This window comes from Euprymna scolopes, chromosome 8 (genome assembly GCF_053919585.1).
Source record: "Euprymna scolopes isolate OS-2025 chromosome 8, ASM5391958v1, whole genome shotgun sequence".
NCBI lineage: Eukaryota > Metazoa > Mollusca > Cephalopoda > Sepiida > Sepiolidae > Euprymna > Euprymna scolopes.
The window spans coordinates 80,189,637-80,209,727 of record NC_136489.1 but is presented as its reverse complement, the minus strand read 5'-3'; the positions used below and the strand labels follow the sequence as shown (position 1 = coordinate 80,209,727).

The following is a 20,091-nucleotide window of genomic DNA, read 5'->3' as shown; positions in this document are numbered from 1 at the left end:
TTTCTGTAATATTCTCACCCATCAAAACCACAAAATGACATTTTGGTCAACAGAAAGAGATCCATCTTCCATCATGATAATGCTCTCTTCACACAATGCTATAAACGAAAAATCCCGCACGATGGTTTCGAGAAGCGTTCATTTTTTTTTTTATTGAATCAAGTAAGCTTGATAATCCTGCGGGAGATTACAAAAACGTATAAAGACACCGGCATCAACCCATTAAGTCGAAGGGTATCTCAATTTTTATACTGTTAAGTTGGAATTTTGTGTAATGACCAAAATTAGCTTTAAATACACAAATTGTACGGGAAACAATATTTAATTTATATATATATATATATATATATATATATATATATATATATATATATATATATATATATATATATATATATGATAGAGGCGTTGAGTCTCTAGGGTTCCAAGTGAGCATTGTCTGAAAATAGCGGTTTCAATCTTACTCAAAGTAGGCCAGAGGATTAGTTTGCCAAAACGTGAAAACGTGGTATAACAACAACAACAACTATGGAAGGCAGTAATTACTGAGAATAAAGTTAATAGACTGAGTTTCGGTTAACCACCTGAAGATGGCCAGAGGAATATTTGACCGAAACGTGGTGAAATAACAATTATAAAGATAAGGACAGCAGCCAGCAAATCAATAAATAAATATCTATTTTATTTAGAAAACGAAATATTGACGCTCCTATTAATAAGACTCGGGTACATGTGATATATTTTAGAAATCAAGAAACTTCAAGATAGAATTCGCACATGGTGGTAAAATGCTATACGGTTCACACAGAGTTACATTGCACTCCTGGCAATAAGTAACCTAATGTTACAAGAATCAACAAATAGAATATTAGCAGATTGACAAAAATTTTTAAGAGGGTTGCCAAAACTCTTGGAATGAAGAGAATATAAATTAAACTTATCAATCCAGCAGAATAACTATGCAGTAAACAGTAGTATTATATATTATCGTATTGATTTTTAAATTAATTATTCTCTGTTCAATTTATCGGATAGTCGTTTCTAATAGGTTAAAGTTCAGAAAAAACTTATTAGAGATCCATCGCAAAATATATGATGAAGAATTTGGGGGATGTTACCATGTTTAATGTTATCGATACTTATTGGTTAACCTACTGCAACGCTTAAATGGAAGCGTACACTCATGCTTTCGTGAAGTTGTCCAAGTATTATTGACAAATAATTGTGAGCATCAATAGTTGCTGAGAATTGTCCAAAATGTGGTTCTATTCACAGTGTCGAAAGATTTGGTCAATCAAAACTGATAGAGTGCCGGAAATTAATTGGCCAGTTAACTTCCGGTTTTAGACTTTTCGTTTTAGACGGCACTGATGAATCTTTCTGAAATAAAAAGCCAGAATTACTTCTCATTCCTGGATGATCAGATGGACGGAATCGGTATATCTCCAGCATAAACAGTAATGTGTAGTATTCTTATAAATATTAAGTTATATATATATATATATATATATATATATATATATATAAAGCTGAATGTCTCTGTGTGTATGTGTGTGTGTCTTGTCACGAATAGGCTTGACTATTAAAAAACCGATTCCATATAATGATAGAAGATATATCAAGACACAGAAATGGGTATGGTTACCCTGGCAGAACAGTGATTCATTAAAATTGTGGGGTCTGTTTCCCGCCTGGTCCACAAAGTATGGAAATAAAAAATTTAAAAATTATAAAAAAACGTTTACAAGTGTTTTTGATATTGATGTGTATAAGAATACTTTGACAAGTATGTTTCAACTTAAATAGGGATGGTATAATAAAATTGTGGGGTCTGCCTTCGCGCCTGGCCTCCATAGAATGGAAATAGGCACAAACTTTAATAAAGACTTATGGTATAATAAAATTGTGGGGGTCTGCGTTTGCGCATGTACTCCATGGAAATATAGCACAAACTTTAACAAAGACTTTTCATATCTATCTGTGCAAGTATACTTTGATAATTATGTTTCTGTTTGAAGAAATATGGTATAATAAAATTATGGGGTGTTCGTTCGTACCTGACCTCCATAGAATGTAAATATCTCACAAAGTTTAACAAGTTTTTTTTAATATAGATTCACAGAATATTGTGATAAGCGTTTCTATGTCAACAGATATGGTATAATAAATTATGGAGGTTATCTATTTTATTTTTACTTTCATCATAATTTGCTTTGGTTTTGATACCCCCAAATTCAACCCAAATTTACAACCCTTCCTTTTCATAACCTATCATACTTTTATAAATCAGAGTCCATTTTCTGTAGGCTGTTTTTTAACCCAGTCAACGACGGGTACTTTTGCTATTATATATATATATATATATATGTGTGTGTGTGTGTGTGTGTGTGTGTGTGTGTGTGTGTGTGTGTGTGTGTGTGTGTGTGTGTGTGTGTGTGTGTGTGTGTGTGTGATTAGTGGTTTTTGGAAAATGAAATCCAGCTGAGTGCTCAATTATAAGAAAAATCCGAAAATAAAAGCGTATTATCAATATTTTCTTTACAGAAAGTTTCAGATGAGATAAGTCATTGGTACCATCGGTTTCAAACTCGATAATTAGAGACTGCTTTAGATACTCATATCAAGCTCTCTTCAGCCAATACTCATTTCTCTGTGTCTAAGTGTTCCAACAAGATGGAACATAGAGATGAGTATTAGCCGAAGAGATCTTGATATAGGTATCCAAAACGGTCTCTAATTATCGAGTTTGAAACCGACGGTAGCAATGACTTATCTCATCTAAAACTTTCTGTAAACAAGCCTTGACTGTCGTACAGACGGTCGGGTTTCAATCCTGGCTTGAGGTAGTTGCCTGTCTAGTCACACTGATGAGCTGTGAAACAGCGAAACAATACTGTATGCTTCTCATCTCGAGTTGAGCATATTGAGAAGTGATACACGAATTACCATTAGCGTATAAGCGATGCTCTTTGTGTAAACAAATCAAGCTTAGTTATTTTGGACGATGTCAAAACATTGTTAAACTCATGGCTTACACAGTAGCCGCCGATAGAGTAGTGGTTAGGGGCCTTGACTGTCGTACAGACGGTCGGGTTTCAATCCTGTCTAGCCGCACTGCTGAGCTGTGAAACAGTGAAACAGTACTGTATGTGGATGATTATATATATACATATATATATATATATATATATATATATATATATATATATATATATATATATATACTAAAATTAGAAGTGCATATATGTATGCATGTGTTTTACATATGTCCATAGGAAATTGAGTGTTAAGGTCACTGAAGATAACTGGACAAAGCAGGTTGATTGGCTGAACGGAACCACGTGTCCTACAATACGACGATAGTTTGAAAGCAGGACAGTTAGTGAGCGACTATACTCGGAGCCGGTCACGTGTGGGTGTCTAACTTCAATTGTGTGACCGCATAATAAAGAACATGAAAAGGTAACATGTACTATGCGCTTATACTGTAACTAATGGCCATTTGGAACGGATTGCTCTTTCGCTAGATTTATATCGAAAAGCCTCACTCTTTTTAAGTCTTTGTTCTCGCACCATTTTCAACAATCGTGACACGCCATAGATTCAAGTATACGTGTATCACTCTATGCAACATATATCTGTCAGTCTGTGTGTAGATTTTAAAAGATTTAGACATGGAAGTAATTATTTTTGGTTCGGACACAGTTAAAGAGGACTTTTAAATCGTTGCAACTGGGCGGTATTTATAAAGTTCACTCTTTGGGAGGACGTATACGACGGCATACTATAGATTCACTGAAAAGGATAAGAGTGTTTATTTACCTTTTATGATAGCATAGATGTTGAATAGAACTAAAAGTTATATATAGCAACACTGATCAGTGTTGGTTAAGAAAAAACATATATGCTCGTGGTTATTAAAATAGTATTTATCATAAAATAATTACGTATATATTTATACACACACGAAAACACACACGAAAACACACACACACACACACACACATATATATATATATATATATATATATATATATATATATATATATAATAGCAGGCCGCCTGGCGTTGCCCGGTCGTAAGATTTGCTTAAATCTGATATTTTAATTCAAGCAGAATACGTATTTATTATTACAGAGACAAATCTCTATCGATTATTATATTGAACCTAATATATAGTAGTGAGATCAAAACTTAAAAAATATTTTTATGACGGGTACTCTCAGCTAAAATTGACACCAAAGCATACAACTCTATACTCCCATCCCTTAGCCTCTGAGCCACGCACTTACGCATATATTTCTGTGTGTGTGTGTGTATGTGTATGTGTGTGTGTATGTGAATTAACTTATTCCTTTTTTAAAAGATGGAATCGCCCGATCATAGAAGACACGATTCAAGCAGGCAAATAAGCAAGCAAGCAAGCAAGTGCAGACGATCCACAGATGCTCTTCTGATTTGTCAAACCTTAATATTTTTAAAGTGTAGCATTATGTGTATGTGTGTGTGTTTTTTGTGAAAATGTTCTATAATCTTTAAAACATTTAAATTTAAGTTTTTATTTCTACATTTTTTATTATTCAAATAACAAAATGTAATTATACAATACTATTAATACTCTACATTGTTATTTATTGATGGTTCCCCGTTTTTAATTAACCAATGAACAAAATATCTTGCATAGAGGCAAAAACCTTGGCTGCTGATGCTTTTATATAAACTTAACATAAATATATTATTAACAAATATGCATGCAAAACGATATCTTCAACTCCTCTCTCAACGCATGTAATTCTCGGGTATGTGGTGGAAAAGAAAAGCAAATATTTTAGAATTTACAGTAGGGGTTAGTTTTTTATATAAATTTAACATAAATATATTATCCTTTTCCATCCAACTTAGAATGTTTTGATTAAAAGAGATAACTTGCGGGTATGTTTAAGGAAGGTGGGAATACAAAAAGACAGTAAGGTTACTACTAAAACTATGTCCGACTGGCAATAAAAACCTCCATTTTTCCTATGACTAACTTCAAGTGTTCTTTTCATTATTACCAATGTTTTTTTTAAAGTGTTCATACATATTAAAAATTAATAACTTATATTACTTGTATAGAATGGTGGGGCGATTTGTCTGAGGCTCCTCATTAACAAGAATAGCAAAGCATTAATAAGCTTAACATTTGGATTCGCATTAGATTTTAGATTTTATTTATTATTGTGAAAATGCTTATGAATCTCTAAAAATCTAATTTAATAATGTAAAATATTATTTTATCGTAATGTTTATTTTTTATGTTAAATAATACTGTTTTTGTTTTTGTATTTTGTTTTTTATTTCAAAATTCATTACTTGAAAATAACATTTCATATTGAGAGAACGTTTTATTTTTTTTTTTAGCAAAAACGGTTTTAAGTGCATCAAAAATATTGAAATATGTAAATATATTGATCACTTTATTGTTTATGTGTTCAAAATAGCAGCATCAGTGAATGTTGTTTGATGTATTAACTCCTGATAAAAACAAGATCGAATCAACGTTTTATTCCAGCCAATTAAAACGCCATCCAGTCTAATGCTTAACTCATGAAACAACAAATTTTAGACAGAATTTCGCGTTATTCATAAAAATAGTCTCTTTTTATGTTGTTCGCGTTATTCATAAAATAGTCTCTTTTTATGTTGATTCTTTGATACTAATGCTAACCTAATAATTAGATAACTATTTTCTTGTCTTCAACATCAAAATACACCTTTTTATATCGTTTACTCATTGAAGCTAAATTACTTTCCCTTCAGCATTCTTAAATTCGTAAATACTTACTGGGGTTCACATCTGAAAAATAGAGTAAGTGTGAATGGAATTTTAAATGCACTTCATTGGGGGGGGCATTTTGTGATAAACTTATGACATGGTGCATTGTCTTGGTAAACGAGAATTGTTACTTCATTTGTGTTCATTTTTTATTTCTTCCTTCAAGTTTAAAAACATTCCCTATTTTATAGATCTTCTATATTATAGCCAATCCCAAATTAGAAAGATTAAAAAATTGCCTGCTGACGTCTGTGTCTTTGGTCGACTTAAATTAGCTGATTGAGGACTGCCTTGTTACATAAGAATGCAAATAAATCCCATATGTTGCATTAAAATGGTTGCACATAATGTTTTTAATTGTCGACGGATTATTGTTTTTGATCGACTGTGTCCAAATGTGAAAACACTTTGAACACGGATTTCTTTTTGACAAATATGCATGAAAAATGGTAACTACTCCTCTGCTATTTCATGCGACTTCGATTTATGTTCATCCAGAATAAGTTTGGTGATATCGTTACATGGAAAGGAACACTGTAGATAAGTAGAAAATTATATTTGTTAAAAAGAAAAGGTTAGAATCGAACCGAGTATTCAAAAGTTAAATGTGAATACATATTGCTATTTAGATACGATTTTAGGAATGTAGAGCATTATCTATTGTGTTTATAAATAACGATGCAACTAGTTAGTTAAGATATCGGGCAATGTAAATTAAAGAATGTTTTTGTTTTGCTAGAAACGTGTTGGACGCATATGATATGTAAAATCCACGTGAGACTATTCGCGTGGATGGAGCACGTTTTGACGTCACAAAGAAAGATACATCCAATATATTCAGAGAGGCAGTTAGATGAGTTCAGAGTTGAGTTAGAGATTTCAGGCAAAGTCGAATTCGTGAGTCAGAGAAGAGAATTGGGTTAGCTGAAGCCTTTTTTTTAAGCAACCAGAAAAGGGAAAAAATGTAGAAATCTAAAGGCAATTGAATTCCTGACCATCATCATCATCAGCTGGTATGAATAAAGATCATCAAATTATTTATGTCTTTGTTTTGTCATCTTCAACCATGAAAGGTAATGTTTGTTTCAGTTATTTATACATCACGCTGTTCCATCATCTTGTACATGAAACACCCTCCCGAAGTGTTAACTGTCTGTTCCCATCATCGAAGGTAATAAACTTAATAAGAATTGCCATCATTGTCGCCGTGTTCGCTGTTATATAAATGTCCCATCCTCCGTTATCTGTATTATGTTGTTTACCGTTATATGAATGTCTATTTCCCCGCTACGCAACAATATTTTTGGCGTTTTCAAAAACAACTAATGAAGTTGGGTAACCCGAGCATTCAGCAGCATTTTTGTCTATATGACCGTGTTTAAATTCGGCATACCAGCTCATATTCATTATTTTGGGAGAGAAAGGGGGAGAGAGAGGAGGGAGGGAGGGTGGAGTTCAAAAAAAGATTTATCAAACATTGCATTGCTTGAACAATGCTTTTCCCATCAGAATGTTATATTAAATAAGTTAGTTTCGAAGTAAATTTCTAAAACCCTTCAAACACATGTCTGTATTTAAAGCAGACATTGAATTGAATTTTATGATAAGCAAGCAATGCTTCATAAAAACACAAAGTGAAGGTATTCCCTTTCTTTTGAACGCTTGCAACAGTTACATCACTTAAACAACTATAATATGTAAACTAATAAACCAACTGTGCTCACGGTCCTGGATATGACCTTAAACTATATCCAGTGGTGAGGCCCCAGCTTGCTGGCTTTGGGGAGTGTGGAGCCACCCTTTAACTGCCATTGCTCCCAGGTCCACTCTGAACCGGAGTGGTAGTACCTGTTAGAGTCACAACTGTGGGTTAAATAGAAACCGACTTGAAAACAACAAATATATTCTATTAAAAATGTTTTCTTCCAAATCTTTGAATTCGGCATTAAATAACCTGAAAAGTGTTGATATGCCGTAAAACAAAAACAACCAACCAACTGTGCTCACACTTCGACATGTTAGATTTTAAAGTAAGTACTTTATAAAACCATAGATTTTTTATTAGTGTGGCTAGCTATACGCCAGGCCAATAATTAATAATTAATTAATATGCTACGGCAAGAGGAATATTCAGTCCCGAAATTGTCCGCATTCTATAGAAGGGAGAGGGTCGAAGACTCTTGATAAATAAAAAGAGACACACATAAACCTCTGTACACCCAAGGAAGAACGCACACACCTTCCTTACTGAAGGCATATATATGTACGCACATATTATATTTCGCTACCAAACATTCTTAAACTTCTATCTCAGTTACACAAGCATAAACACATATGGCGCTAGGCGAAAAACATGATTATATATTTTTTCTTTACTGAAAAAAAAAACACGGTCCTTTTATTAGAAGATTTTAAGATTTTCATTCTTTATGAACACTTGCTTTCATATTGTCTGAACAAATTTGCCAATAAAATTAACGATGAGAAATAATGTTGATAATGACAATTTCGTGGCTCTCTTACAACGCTAAGAAGAAAATATGGGCTAAACATTTTATATTTATATATAGTATGTTTATATAACAAAAACTATTAATTGCATATATGCATACGTGTTTTTTAAACAACCATTATTGGTTACATAAGTGCATACATGTTTCAGTGGAACCTAAATTTAGAGACACTACCTCACCAGACAGAAAAAAGGAGCAAAATTAAAGCCAGAAAATGTGTGTCCTATTGTTTGCAAAAATATATAGAAGAGGCATATAAAAATATATAGAAACATATGTATAGTTTTGGAACCGATTATGCCTAGTGCAGCTGCAGATAACACAATAAGTTCTTGGCCTGACGTATGGCTGGTCACACTAATAAAAGAAATCTATGACTTTGGGGGTGAGGTATAATTTGCTCCTTTTTCAGTCTGATTAAGTGGTCTCTCTAAATTTAGGTCCCACTGAAACATGTATGCACATATGTAACCAATAATGTTTGTATAATAAACATGCCATATACTTGCTCTGTCCTCCATCGAGCACCATTAATAAACACCGAGGTTTCAGTGAATCTATATCTAGAAAACCAAACTATACTAATATTAATATATATATATATTAATATATATAATATAATATAAAGCTGAACGTCTGTGTGTGTGTTTGTGTGTGTGTGTGTGTGTGTGTGTGTGTGTGTGTGTGTGTGTGTGTGTGTGTGTGTGTGTGTGTGGTCACGAATAGGCTCCTATATGATTGACTATTTTAAAAAACTGATTGCATATAATGATAGAAGATTTATCGAGGATCAGGAATGGGTATGTTTGATCTGGCAGAACGGTGGTTCATAAAAATTGTGGGGTCTGTGTTCGCGCGTGGCCTACAAAGTATGGAAATAAAAAATGAAGAAAAAAAACGTTTACAAGGGTTTTTGATATAGATCTACATAAGAATACTTTGATAAGTATGTTTCAACTTAAATATGGATGGTATAATAAAATTGTGGGGTCTGCGTTTGCGCATGTACTCCATGGAAATATAGCACAAACTTTAACAAAGACTTTTCATATCTATTTGCGTAAGTATACTTTGATAATTATGTTTCAGTTTGAAGAAATATGGTATAATAAAATTATTATGTGTTCGTTCGCACCTGACCTCCATAGAATGTAAATATGTCACAAAGTTTCACAAGGTTTTTAAGAGCGGTGAGGGTCCACAATGACACCTTAACTTTAATCTTAATTCATATTAGCTTTTATTTATTTTTTTGAGTTGAATCATATTGTGTCGAATAAATTCACCTCATAAATTCACGTTCTTATTAAAGTGAAAGCCAAAAACGTCGGAACTTTAGACAATTCTCGACACAAATTTTGCATAACTCTGCTTTTTCCTTTTCCACTTGTACGTGGCACTCTTTAGAAAATAGATAAATAAATAAATAAATAATAAAAATAAGAACGTTACTTGTTATCGTGTCAAAAGGGGAAAAAGTCCTGCTCACGTGATTACGTGTCTTTTTAAAACATTTACATAACCTTTTATTTTTATTTATATATCTGTTTAAGCTTTTTTTGTCGGTGTACTTGAAGGAATTCAGTTGATTACAACCCTTTCTGCATATTCTTTACATTACAATAGAACAACTCTGAATCCGACTGTGCAATACTACACCGTTCAAAACTGTAAAACTGAAACGAAGCTGTCCTGCTTGAAAAGGGTGCTATTTTCTTCTTATTCACATTTATATAAATTCTTTGCTTTAAAAAACTAAAGTAATTTTTAAATTTTTTAATACCCCATTTTGCTGTTTGGGATTATTTTACTAAAGTAAGTAAAGCTTCATTATTTTTCAAAACTGTTTTTGTTTCTTTATTTTTTTTTTATATTTCGTCGATATTATTTAGTAAGAGTGTTTAGCAGAAAAGCCAACAAACGACTATCTGAAAAATAAATATACAAGAAATAAATGTTACCATAGTCAATTAAAGTTCAGTTCATGTTTTTTTTGTATTGAAATAGTTTTTAATGCTCTTTACTTAAAATAATTTCAGCGCGAATCGAATCAAATTTAAAACGGGTCTCTCCATTTCAAAGTCGCTGCATTTTGATTTTTTTTTTTTTTTACCGGTTCGTGAATTAAAAAAAAATTCACAAACTACTTAAAAATACAAACCAATGAACTTTTCTAACATAAAAGTAACTTTTATTAACTATGGTAACATTTATTTCTTGTATATTTATATTATTTTATATATAACATTTTCGCTTTGTAAGGAAATCATTTTGTTGGTCACTCTTTGCTACGAATGGAAACAAATTTGATATAGAAAATATATATTTTCGCGAAAATTATCTTTACTTTCATAATATTTTGCTAAGGTTAAAATTTTTGAGTATCAAAACTTATCTCTTTACAGCCCCCTCCTTTTCATAATCTATCATACTTTCATCAATCACAGTCCATTTTCTGTAGGCTGTTTTTGAACCCAGTAAACGACGGGTACTTCTGCTAGTATATATATATATATATATATATATATATATATATATATATATATATATATATATATATATATATATATATATATATATACGAACAATGATGAGCAAAAAAAAAAACAGATTAATTAATCGTGCGGTTTACAGTCATACAAAATTTTATTGGGAGGATATACTTTTATATAAAACAATCCCAGCCAAATAAAATATCTCAATGTACAAGATAGAGCAAAGACAGAATTGTAGGATTTATAGTTGAATGTTGTGAAGTAAAAAATAGAGAATTTTTAAGATAAAAATATTATCTGAAACAAGGAATACAAGAAATTTAAAGTTATTTCCTTAATCCATGGATTTTCAATGCATGGCTATCTCTTCAGAGGAAATGTCTTTAGCAAAATAATCATTATAGATAAACATGAATTTTGCTATTAGTATATGTAATGAGAATTAATTAAAATATTTTAAACGAATATAGAAAAGGACATAATTTTAAAAAAATATGGGTTAAACTTTTTCGGATATTTTTTAATGCATATGTAGTATATATATATATATATATATATATATATATATATATATATATATATATATATATATATATATATATATATATATTATGTGCTGCAGATGTAATAAATAAATAACTGACAAAAGCTTAGCCCATATTTTGTTTTCTAGTTGGCGTTGTCAAAGAGCAATAAAATTGTTGTTATCAACATTATTTCTCATCATAATTTTTTGCTCTTGTGCTAGTGATGTCAGGTTTTCCTTACTAATATGAAACTTTTATATTTTTAAGTGTGGCGACGATATCACAGAAACTTTTGTTCTACTCTGAGTTGTATGGGTTAAATTGATTTGAATCATTGCCATTAGCTTATATTTTGTAGGTAATTATATATAGGAGCGACAGAATGATTTATTTTACATACAAAATCATCCAGGATCAAAAATGTCATTATATTTGGTTCTACTCTGTTTTGTCCAGTAGCAATAAATATGTGATTACAACATCACATAAAAGTGGATGGCTTAGGTAAATGACGTTGTTTTTTATCAACGCATTAACTCCATTGAATTAGACAGCAGAGAGGAAAGAGAGTATTGGGGAGGAGCAGCTAGAGCTAGAGGGAGGTTTTAATATAAAGATGTTATATATTTAACTTCAACTTAGTTTTTTCATGGATCCTGGCAAGTCCGGGTAACCTCGCTAGTAAAGTATGAAGCTCAATTTATTACCGTTTTAAAATAATTTAAATGGATGATTTCTTTTTGTTTTCTTCTTTTTTTGCAAATCGATAAGTTTCTTTGAAAAAAGAAAATTATTTAGACATGAGATATAAAAGTCAATTTAGTATATTTTTAAATGTATGCATTTTCTTTTTAAGTTTAAATTAATTTAATTCAATAAATATTCCGGTAATTAATGGTTTCCGTCTTTTTAATTCGTTAATTTAATGTACTAGTTTTGATTTTTTTTACAACCTTGCCAGAAGCAGTGATGTGCATTGGGTTCTTGCCAAGGAACTCTTTATTGTTTGTAAAGATGTTGATGATTGCTTGTTTCTTAACGATGGTAGCCAATACACTACCCTGATTTGTCAAGTTTCGCAATGTCTATAACCAAAAGAAAATATACTTGAACTACATAGCCTGAAAAGCTATTGATTTCTTGAACACAACAGGGGTCAATACATTTTCCCTCAAGTAACTAAACAGTAGTATTAGATCTTTCACGCAATCGGCCAGTATTTAAACTACATAGCCTAAAATCCGGCTGATGTTCTCTTGAAGTTTTTCCTTAGTTAGGGGAAAGATTTTTATAGGCAAGATACCCTTCCTCACGCCAACAAAGAGGCATAATTGAGACCAGCGCTTCCATCGACACACCATTTTTAGGTGATTGTCTACCAAGGCTAAAGGGTGCTTCATCTGTCCTTGAAATAATATTAGCATTATACGATGGATATGCATTGGGGATAGGCTATTAGATCTCGAAGAAAAATTATATGCATACAGTATAAAGACATATGTACAGAACAGGAGAATTTATTTCTATGAATAAGTTGATACTTTTTTAATTAGTATTGGTAGAACAGTTGAGGCAGCAGTATCAGTGCAAAGGAAGGCTAAAGATCACAGGCGGAAGTAATTTCGCTGACAATCATTAGCATTTTGAATTATCTCCCATTTTCCTATTTAGAACCATTAGTGATTATTAGGGCTATGACAACGGCATATTCGTATCATTGTTTTGACTCTCCAGTATATATCCAACACAGTTAGACACAGTTAAGCAACCGAGAACCACATCCCTCTATATAAAAGCATATAAAATATCAACGGATACAGACTCCAGAGTCAAAACAATGAAAAGAATATTCTCTTGTCATAGACCTAGTTGTTATTCATTCAATGGGCAAATATGGTATATAACATGAACATATGCTTAATAGTAAATACGTAACAGTAAAGGAAATCAACTCTGTCTATAAAATGTTGCTAATTAGTTCTATTAAATTTTACCAAATATCATAATATGTTTTATATACACAACACAATCTACATCCCCATCCTGCAGACATCGCAACAAATACTTTTCTAGCTACAACAACTGTCAACAATTTCCCTGCGGCTCTATCTGCGCCATAAACTAAACGAATATTCCATGGACAGAGTTTATTTCCTAGAAATGTCAATCTGTGGAACACAATAACCTGGCGCCACTTGCCATCTGATTATAACACGATTATTTTCAAATCTAATGTAAATAAGTTTCTGTTGAGTTATCCTGTTAAATAATCAAGCTCTACCCAAATTCCACCATTACTGATCATATTGTCTAACTATTTGGCTAAGATTTGAATATATAAACATAACAAACTCAGTATAGTCCCAGTATGATAAAGATATCAATGACACTGTAGGAGCAAAACTTTTCCTTAGGAAAACAAAGGATGTAGTTGCTTTCTCCAACTTCAGATCATTTCCGGAAAGAAAATCTAAGAAAAGGCGATGTCTTCTAAGGGTTCGTGGAAGGAAAAGGATATTTATTCAAAAGAAGGAGAGGATATATAGCAATAGCAAAAAGAGAAAACTACGAGAAAGTAATACAGGAAGGCAGAGAAAAGAGAGAGTAAACATAATCTGAAACAGACCAGAAATAGACGAGACAGAGACGGAGTAAGATAGGGATGGAGTAAGATAGGGATGGAGAAGAGAAAATGAGGTAAAAAAAGAATGAACGTGATGGCTCATGCAATTCTGAATTTTTTAGATGAGATGTAAATGTTTGTATTATTTTGATTAACCGGACAATTATTCTCATCTTATGTGCTTTTAGCACAACGTGTTTCGGTTGTTATACCCTGCGACCTTCTTCAAATGTTTAATACATGTTTTCTTTTTCTCTACTAAGGAAAAGAGGGGTTAGCTCTGCATTGCAAGAATTCGAACCGTGGGTTTGATGTGGATCCGTATATCATAAAGACAGTTCAAACTACAGGGGTCACTAAGATATTTTTTAGGGTTTTCCTATGACTCAATTTTTCGGGATATCAATGCTAATTGTTATTATTAGTGAAAAAAATATTTTACGAAACAGAGGATCGATAACCATGGGCATATGTTTTTTTATTTCTTCTTTTTCTCTTGTGAATTTGTAATTATGGAGGTCCAAATGTGAGTAAGTTCATTTTGCTAATGACTTTTCGTATGAAGAGATGAGCCTACATTGAAAATGCATGGGTTAAGGTAATTACTTTAAACTGTATTCTTTGTTCAAATAATAATTTTTTGTTTTAAAAAATTATATTTTTTAATAAAATTTTAATATAAAAAACTATAATTTTTTTTACTATATCTAGTATATTGAACTATTTTTATTTAGCTGGGATTGTCTTATATAAAAATATTGCCTCCCAAAAATATTATGAAAGTATTCTGATATATATATATATATATCAACGATTTTTGAGGGGTACAATATTTATATATCGCAATCATGAAGGGAAGACTTAAATTCATGATTAAAAATGTTTAAAATAAAGTCAACGTTTAAAATAAAGTCAACGTTTAAAATAAAGTTAATGGGCTGAAGAAAAAAAATGGGGAAGTCAGCTGACCGGTTTCTCCCTCGCTTTATTAAAGCTGTATTAAGGGATTTGTTTTTGAGGGAAAAAAAACACGAATTGGAATCGAGATTATGTACAAATAAAATCACGTTGCGTTAGGTTATGTATGGCGGAAACATTGGGGAAATCGATTAAAATACAACAACGTTATATTATTCGAAGATCCTAGAGACTAACCACGCTCAAATTCAAGAGGCATTCCTTCTGTTTACAGAGAGGATGCCTTCTCAACCGAACGTGAACAGTCCCCAAGATCTTTAAATGAAATAATGAGTGAGCACGACTCAGGATTGAAAAAGAATTCACGCTAAAGTTCGTTGCACAAGTCGAGTTTTTTATAAGGTGGTCAATTGTGGTTAATTGAAGACCCGTATGTATTGGCAATTACGTCTCTTGTTTGGCATGTCCCATTTCTGATTTTGGTAGGTACGTGTTGTTGCACTCTTCCATCCAATCTTAATGTTGTTCGACCCATGTAGTTGGCACTGCAATTACATTCAAAATTGTAAATCACATTATTATTATTATGATAGGGGAGTAGAATATCTTTTCGAGAAAATGGCATTAACGTTCTCGTAGAGAACACTACACCTACATTTGAAGTAAAATAAAAAAATTTTGCACTGTTGAGCTTATTTGCTTTGCAAATTTCTCGCTTACTGTCCCCCAGTTAAGGTAAACGCAGTAGATTAGACATTTATTAACCGTTTGAATTTTACTTACAGAGTACTCTGTTATTTTCTTTTGTATAACTGACCTAATCACATCCAAAGGGTACCCATTTTGGGGAGATAGTATCAGTAATTATTTTTAATTCCTCATTGAATTTTGATTTTATATACTAATGATGAAACGATACCAATATTTTTCCGATCCCGATACAATTGTCGATTTTGTTCTAAATTCCCGATGCTGATACAATGAACGATTCTGTTTGCGATTTTAAAATCGTCTGAATTCCATTCTTTCTTTTTTAAGGGAGGAGAAGGTTATTTGATTTAGGGTCTACTTCTAAATATAAATACAATTTTCTTTTTAATTTGACAACAATCTTTATGTGTTTTTCCTTATGTATTTTACATAAGATTTTCATCTATATTTTTCGCTCGTGCTCTGTTTTCTTTCTTATTCAATAGCGCCATTTTTTATCCAGTTTTACCGTGCCATTTCTGCTGGTATAATTTTTTTTTTTTACCTAATTTCATCATTATTATCTATAAATTAACATTTTGCTGGAAGGTTAAAATAGAAGAATTATGTATAATTTAATGATTACTACCAGCAACTAAAAAAAGAGACTCGGTTTTTGAATCGGAAGTTAGGCCCAAATTTTTCCGATCTCCATACCGATTTTCATACTCTAAATACTGATTTCCGATTCCGATCAATCGTCCTGTAGATATTTAATAATTATTATAGTAAATAATAATGGCATCCCCTTTAAGAAAGTTGTAATAAAGTCGGTCAACTTAGCTCATATGCATAGATCGTCATATAATGATTAGATCACTCTTACTGATGTTAAATGCATTTATCATGAATAAATGTTTAAATTTAACTGCATCTCTCGCGGTTGACGGTAGCCTAGTGGTTCGTGTCCTTACTAATGAAACCAGACATGACTTCTGTTTCCGGGGTTCGAGTCTTCCAACTGGCTTTAATTATGGCACCCTGCACTGGTGATTTCCGAAAGGATGAAACACTAGTGCCTGTAGGTCTTTAATAATTATTATAGTAAATAATATATATATATATATATATATATATATATATATATATATATATATATATATATATATATATATATATATATATATAACAGTCCTCTATATCTTTTCAATCCTTTTATATCTCTCCTATTCTCCAAGTGATATTTTTATAATCTCTTTGTTCTTGCCTGACTGATCTTCCGGTCTTTCATTCGGCCTTCGGGGAACTTTTTTTTCTGACCATCACTCCCTTCCTATGCCCGTCGCTCGGTCACCGTTGCCAAGCCACCATCTGAAATAAACCACATCACCACCTCCATCGCTCGGCATAGATATGTGCACCTATCAAATCCAAGACATCAGACGCCACAGCGTTCCTCGATTATCCAACATGTCGATTTCTTCTTTTTTGGATTGTTTTAATTTTATCGTGGTTGCATCGCTGGGATGTGAAGAGCGAACGGACGCCAGAAGTGGATTCGCACCAACCACCGACGTAAACGAGGTCGTCAGCTGGAAATGGTGCACGCGGCAAGGAGCGAGAAAGAAGGACCGTCCGGAAAGTAGAGGTGTTAGAAGTGGTTATGGTTAGAAGCGATGGGAACGAAAATGGAGGCAGAAAAGGGAAAATAAAAGATAGAGTAAAAAATGGAAATATATGTAAATATGTAAGAAGCGAGAAAATAAAAAAAATAAAGAACCAAACAAACAAAAAATAAAACAAATACAAAACAAAAAAGGAAATTAAAAAAATAAGACTGGATAGAAAACAAATAAGAAAGAAATAAAACAAAAAAGCAAGATAAACGAAGAGATTGTTGTTGTCGCTGTTGTTGTTGTTGTTGTTGTTGTTGTTGTTGCTGCTGCTGTTGTTGTTGTTGTGGTTGTTGTTGTTGTTGTTGTTTTACGGCATATCAACCCAATTCAGGATATTTAATGCTGAATTCAATAATTTTGAAAGAAGTTTAATTCTTCAAGTTCTTTCAATTTTCAAACATTTATCCATGGTGTTTGTATGTTTGTATGTTTGTTTGTCTGTTTGTTTGATTTAGTTATTTTTTACAGCATTCCAACCCCTTATGTGTTATTTAATACGAAAAGCAGTAATTTGAGCAAAAGTTTTTTTTATGTTTCGAGTTCTTTCTATGTCTAAATATGTATCTATGGTGTTTTGATTGGTTTTGTTATGCTAACCCTTTTCGTGCTATTTAATGCCGACACCAGTAATTAAAAACAGTTTACTGCTTCAAGTTCTTTATATCTTCAAATATGTATTCATGGTGTTTTGTATGATTTGGTTGTTTTGTAGAAGAGAATTTTTGGTTTTCTTTTTGGCTTTGCATAACATGACTGAGTTTGGCAAAGGAAAAAGAAAAAAAAACAATATCATCAATGTTTGATGTATTTTAGGCTAGGAAGCCATTATCTTCCGACAGCCTAATCTTGATAGCGCCAAGGAAAACCGAAGTGAGCTGACACAAAGAATAAAGGAAGTAAGATTACAAAAATCAAAAGAAGTTAATAGAAAAAGCGAGAAAGAAAAACTGTTCGTATTATGGCTTCCTTCTCATCTTGGATTGTATTTTTACAACACTTGGGCTGTTCACAGTAAATGGTTACAAATCAGTTCTAAATAACAGTCATATGGTGATTGCAGGTTCAATCTTTACTAAGAATACAAGTAAGACTTATTTAACAGTATTATTCGACCATGGCTAAAAATACAAAAACATAAACACTGTTGGATTAAATTCAGTTCGAAATTCGAGACAAGATAAACCTAACAGATTTATAATTTATATCATTTGAATTATTCAGCCTGCTGTTCTCATCTTGGATGTTATTATCACAATGTTTCAGTCAATGTAACTTCCGACCTTCTTAATGGCCATTTTGTGTAACTCGAGCATCTTTATATCGAAATCGGGAATCTGTACGATATTTCAAACGATTTGATTAATCTACGAAGGTAACTTGCTCTCGTTTCGTCAGTCTTAAGTAATAAATACTTGCATTATTATGGTCCTACTGAGAGTATAGCCTTCAACCTCCAGGAGAATGTCATTTAGAACTAATTCTGCTTAACACTTTTATTCCTTAATTCACGATGCATTTCGCAAGTCTGAGAATAGGCGTCAAACTGTACCTTTTCCATTGTGTTTCTTCTGAGTTCTACTGCAAATGCGTCAGTAGAATTATCTTGCAGCTCTTGCATTTAACGTTCTGCTAATTCGTTTGATTTTTATTATGAAAAGAATTAATGGGCTGTTCTTATACTGTTAAATAGAATAATAAAAATGATTAAATGAAGAATTATATACGTTTAAATATTTAATATAGAAATTGAAACCAGATATGAATGAAATTTTTAAATCATGAGTCATTAGTAGTATTTTATTTAATATGCAAAGACTTCGCAGCTTGACCTCATTGTGTGTTTTTTTTTTTTTTTTTTTGTCTCCTCATTTTGTTTGTATAAATCCCAGTGGCGATGAGCTAACTTTCACTTGAGACAGAAAATGTCCGAAATTACATAAGTTCAGTTTAGACGTAGTGTTGTTCTTGGTGGCATGTGTTCTAATAAGGAAACATTAACATCTTATGACGCATCATATATTTATGATTATTTTCTGGAAACGTAAAATCATGTTCTAAACCAAACATGTATGCAATTTTCAAATAAAAATCATATATTATTATTATACAGGGTGACAAAAAAAAAAAAAACAGGACATTCAATTGTTTTTCTGAGCCTTTTACAGTCAACGGAGAAAAAAAGGCCAAAGACCCTAGTGTTTTGATGTGATGTTTTGAATATAATAAACTAGTTATGACCAAGGTTTCATTTCATTCTGACAAAACACTAAGAAATGGGGGCCTAATTAGAGTTGGGGCCCGTTTTTATTGGGTCACCCTGTATTTTAATATGCTCTTACGAGCTAGAAGACTTTTGGGGGTATTTTGGAGGGGGGGGTCTTTTTTTTTTTTTTCCTTTTTTATAACTTTTTTTTTAGTATAAATCCCATAGGAGCTAACCTTTTGTAAAGAGGGAAAATATCTGGTAAGATATAAGTCAATTCTGGGCGATGTGTTGTGCTTGGTGGCATGTGTTTTAATAAAGAAATGTTCACATCTTATGAAGCAACATATATTTATGAATATTTATGAATATTACCTGGGAGCCTAACATCATGTTCTATGAAATAATTAATGTCAGAAATCTAATTTCCTTCAGTTAAATTCTGATGTCATTTATCCAAATAGATATCGTTAAGATATACCTTTGTCTTGTTTTATTTGCCATTTAAATCAACTGCATACAAATATATTATTAAAAAAAAATTTTTCTAAGATTGAAATAAAAAAAAATTTTTAAGTTTATAAGATTTATTTAGAGAGCATTTTCGTATAGGGATATTAAATAAAATTAA

The 20,091-nt window shown here is 31.9% G+C and overlaps 1 long non-coding RNA gene across 1 annotated transcript in view; it reads right to left on the bottom strand.

The window, feature by feature from the left end:
• Window positions 1–14,940: 14,940 nt before the first annotated feature.
• LOC145284048 (uncharacterized) overlaps window positions 14,941–20,091 on the bottom strand; it is a 43,156-nt gene continuing 38,005 nt past the window's right edge. The window contains exon 2 of the long non-coding RNA XR_013868787.1: window positions 14,941–15,436. This is a non-coding gene — a long non-coding RNA (uncharacterized LOC145284048). The remainder of the gene's footprint in view (window positions 15,437–20,091) is intronic.